Below are 5000 nucleotides of genomic sequence, written 5' to 3'. Positions count from 1 at the left end.
CTGTCTTTTTTTTGCATGACAAAAGGCCGAAATATTGCTTCTCTCTGCCATAACAGGAGCAACATACATGTTTATTATACTGGTGATTGATGCCCAGAAATGCAAATGCTAAACTGTGTAATACGCTTAACAGTTGTGTAAGTATACAATCATTTCAAGACTGCAGCATATTGAACAATTCCACTTACTAGAAGGTAAAGCAATCAGCAGCTATTTATCATTTGTCCAGTGACTTTCAGTTTTGGTTGTGCTATGATTGCTTTTTTTTTTTTTATCTGTATGCTTTTTGTCTCTGTACTTGCCAACCATTGAGCCACTCCCAAATTAGATTAAACCCATTAACTCATCTGCGATCCACTAGGGTAAGACCTGTTCATGAGGGCTGCCATTTAGGCAACCACGGGGGGGGGGGGGCATTTGTGCCCTCACTAGGATCCCTGCACTGAGGATATTACATATTAGTATAAGCCAATCCCTGGGTGAGACAACATGCGACCCACAAAACTCTGAGGACCACAAAGCCTTTCCTTACAAATTTCAAATTCTTGTCTACTTGCATGGTGAAGGCGACTGTCAGTTACAGGCATGGCACACCGCAGTCATGTTCTGGATGGAGTCTACCTCCTTCTTCCAATGGATTGCTACAACCTGTGACTAACTTCAAACCTCCCCTCCAGAATGGACACACCTAACCTCCTTATCAGCTCCATCAAATGCCCAAGCCACTAAACAGACTTAGTTACCTGGGCTGTAGTCAGGGCTTTGTCCTTATATGCCACAGAGCTCGTTTTTGATTGTGCTCTAATTAATTTGCAGATTATTTTTTCATTATTTTAGTATTGAACATTTGGACTGTGTTTCTTTCCATGTAGTCACCATAACATTTGGCTGAAATATTTTCAGTACATTAGAGTCCTTCATAATATTTTGAGTCTCTGACCAGAATGATGAATAATTTTACAATAATTAGAAGCCACTTAAATTGTTGTAAAAGAAAGGATAACCATGCCAGTTGCACTGCTTGTAGAGTGAAGTGCTTTAAGATACATAACATTAATCAGTCATGTTGGCCATCTATACTTTTCATTATATTAATCTGTAAGGGTGGCTGGTACACCCTTAACCCTTGCCTGGCTGGTTCTAAATGGAAGGAGGTCAAATCAAGTGGCAACTTTTCAAATGGAATTTAATGACAATGTTGAAGTGACACACAATTTGAACTTCTTAAATTATGCTACATCCCTTATTGTGGAAGGTATGGCAAAATAATGACAGTATGTATCATAAAAAGTCAGTATGGCAAATGTTATTTCATCTCTGCACCTCCCCATCTAGACTGCACTGCACAATTAAACAAAACCTGAAGAGTGCATTTGATTTTGACAACTATATAACTTTCTAATGTTTACTTACACAATGCAACCCTCCCTATGTGGCATAATTAAAAAGAAAAGTCATATTTATATCTGCACTATGATAGCAACATTCCACATTACATGTATAAAGACTCTAACAAATAAGATGACTACAAAGCAAGAGTATCTATTCAAAGATACTTACTAAACTCCCTTTATCAAACTCTTACAGGACATAATGCAAATTTCCCCTTGAAAAGATAAAAGTCTTTCAGCATATAGCTTGGATTGTATATCGATGAATATAATCCTTATTTGCGCACACAGTCCAATAACCTTCTCTGTGTGAATGAGGAAAATATTGTACTTTTTTGGGGTTGTCAGTCCAGCCGAAGTGGAAAAAAATAACCATTTTTTTGAAAGACTCAATAAGACGCCTCATAACTATTTAATGGATTGCCTTCAGATGCATGAAATAGAAATAATCATTTTTAGGTCCTCAGACCACTGGATGAGATTCTAAAATCACAGCATAGTTACTATGCAATGCATTCCTCCTCCAAGGATTACATAATCCAGGGGTGCAGTATTCTCCCAATTAAATATCTTGCAACATTGAGGTATTAAACTCTGCCAAAACAAGGTAATGAGATTCCCTAACATTTTATGTTAATGAATCTTAGTACCTATAATCAGCATAGTAAGAAAGCTACTGGAGAACTCAGAAGGGTTGCCAAGTCAGGCTGAAATTCTAGGGTGCAGCAGCAGCTCCATTTGTATATTGGACCTAGTACTACTGGCAGGCAATACTGGGACCAACTTACAGGTAGAGCTGAATGGCCATAAGTCCATCTAGTGCATCAGTTCCATCTTTAGGGTAGACTACTGAAGGCAGACATAATGCTCAGCATAGCAGTTATACCTGCATGTACCATGATTGCTTTACCTTCAAGCTAGCCCACCAGAGATTTAAATCTATTTTTAACATTATATTAGTACAAGGCACTCGCTAAGATATTTCAATGGATAGCTCACAGTAAACAGAATTATGCATGCGCACAGACCCAGGCTTCTCACTGTCATCACCTGGAGTTCTGTGCCATCTGTATATGTAACTATGTACTGCTGGCAGTCTGGCTTCCTAGCGGTACTGCATGCATTACCTCGTCTCACATGTATATGGAGCTGCCACTTCATCCACACATCCCATCAACCTGAATGGGATTCTCCTTTTAGTCAGCCTTGCACATTGATGACCTTTGTCAATGTACAATGATGATTGTCTTCAGTCAGTACAGTGAGGCCAGTTCCCCTTTTGGAATTGTGTGCAGGTCACTGTTCATGCACATTAGCATACTCCGAATGGAGACTTGTGTATTCCTATCTTTTGGACTCAAGAGTAGAGTAGCTGCTTGGTGTGGCATGCTACTTCAGGTCTAGTTAATTTTTTACCATTATTTCCCTGCTATTAATTGTAATGCTTTGTGAACATAAACAGAACAGGGTTACCCAAGCTCGAAGAATTTCACAGAAAAACAGAGATATTTTTTCCTGTTTTCACTTCTTACTGTTTCTCTTTGACATACCAGGCTCAGAGTGAAGAATATAAGTAAGAGGTTGGGGAAGCTTGCCTTTTTGCAAAACATACATTTTAATGTTTCAAGCAGCTGACCCTTGCAACGTGTGCTTATAGTTGTAGTATGTATATAATCTTTACAAGAAGCATCTTACTGCAGATGTTACCATATTATTATAGCTTAAGTAGTTTTATTATCATAGGTGCAAGTAAATGGATATTTACCTTAGAGGGAGGTAATAAATAAATCACAAACAAAACACAAGATATATCACAGCAGATGCACATATGGCCCAACCAAAAAGACCCAGGAAAAGCACAAAAATATGTGTAAAGATACATTTGTAAACTTTGTTTAAGGCATTGTATATGATATGCAATTTATCCTTAAAAAATAATTCACAGTGTTTCAGAACAGACTCATGAGTGTACCACAACACACTGGTCTTTGATAATGCAATGTGGCCAACAAGCCAGGCAATAAAGCTAGAGACTGGATTATCTCTCTCGCTTATCTGGACTTAGTACAGCATAAGTGGCCAATTTCCATAACTTCTGAAGCTTTGATTGTGGATTTGATCCCATTATAAAAGATGCATGTAATCATGCCTTCATGAGCCAGTGTGCTGAAGCAAATATTTTCCAGATCTTGCACACTATGGAACTGTGACCTACTACCTTTCTGTAGTTCTAGTACATTAGCAGCTTATTTGATATTCCTCCCTAGCATATATTCCATTTTCTCTTTCTTCTCTTACTGAACCATCCATGTTAGTAGGCTAGATTCCAGATAAATGGAGCAACTCTGCAGAATATCCATGTGATGATGTCCATGTTGCCTTATTCTCTTGTGACAAACACACAGTCAGGGCATGAAAAAGGAGGAGGAAGAAGACAGCCTAACAAAAGGCAGAAGACGTAACAGCGATCACTGACCCATCTGGATGAGTGGACTCTGGATGTTTTACCCTGACTTTCTGAATTTCTGTTTGTATGTCAGTGAGTTATTGTAGTTGTATTTGCTTGAGGCATAGTTTACAGGTCATTCATTTGCTTGATTCTTTTATTAGCCATGTTTAAAGGCCTAAAGTAATCGACAGCAGAGAAAGTGTCATTGCCATTAAACTATTTGGAATAGAGATTGTTCAGCTTGTACAACCTTGATGTAAGAACATAAACCTATCACAGGATACCCCTGGAAAATGCTTATTTTTGTGTTTTGCACAAACTCATGGACTGATGTACTTGAATAAATATATGTAGTGCTTATATGTTCTTGAGTTATTAGGAGTCATGATAACATATACTAGTAAATAGATTTAGTTCTTCTGTATTCAGGCTTAAGGCAGTAGATCCAGTGGAGACAATACAATTCCATTATATTCCACATTAATGAATCTCATTTCTATGCATTGCATATTCTGACTTTTGCTAAAGATATCTAACATTCACAATGGTCAATGGATTAGCAAAACATCCACTGAGGTAACCATTCTGCTTGTCCACTTCAGTGAATAGACTCAGACACAGATATGGGCAGAAATGGATATAAATCTGCAAGCCATAAAATATAGTTGGTATGGGTCATTCTGGGGAGGGAGTAGATGAACAACACCAGACAATATATTGTAGTGTAAAGTTACACTGGACAGCTCACCACTGCCATCACTTGAAGAACTGGCATCATAGAATCCGAGTTAGAGCTACTGACACTCATACATGCACAGAAGCTATAGTAAACACACTGCAAAGATCAATGAAAGACAAAAGCACACAGAAGGCAGACAGAAAGGCAGAAAAGCATTGTGTGCAAATTTAAACCATCTCTCCTTCATCAGATAACATTTATTTCCATAAAGGCAGTCAACCTACATGGAATGCAATCCCTCACAAACATTCAGCAAAACTACCCTAAAATCAAAAACATGTGCACAAATATACATGCATGTTTGGATCTAACATCATATAGTCTGAGTCTCCTATTAATATACAAATTCCCACAATAAGCATTCTGGCTGGGCTGCATTCACAGCATGTCTGGCATACCATGCATGCATACCTCACTAAGT

The 5000-nt window shown here is 38.2% G+C and overlaps 1 protein-coding gene across 1 annotated transcript in view; it reads right to left on the bottom strand.

Moving 5' to 3' along the window:
• Window positions 1-5000, bottom strand: part of ZNF804B (zinc finger protein 804B) — a 1426814-nt gene that overhangs the window by 128987 nt on the left and 1292827 nt on the right. The gene's annotated exons all lie outside the window — the stretch shown is intronic.

The sequence above is a fragment of the Protopterus annectens genome, chromosome 3.part1 (assembly GCF_019279795.1).
Source record: "Protopterus annectens isolate FY-2018-M chromosome 3.part1, PAN1.0, whole genome shotgun sequence".
NCBI classification, from domain to species: domain Eukaryota; kingdom Metazoa; phylum Chordata; order Ceratodontiformes; family Protopteridae; genus Protopterus; species Protopterus annectens.
The sequence above is the reverse complement of the archived record's forward strand: the minus strand, read 5'-3'. Positions and strand labels throughout refer to the sequence as shown.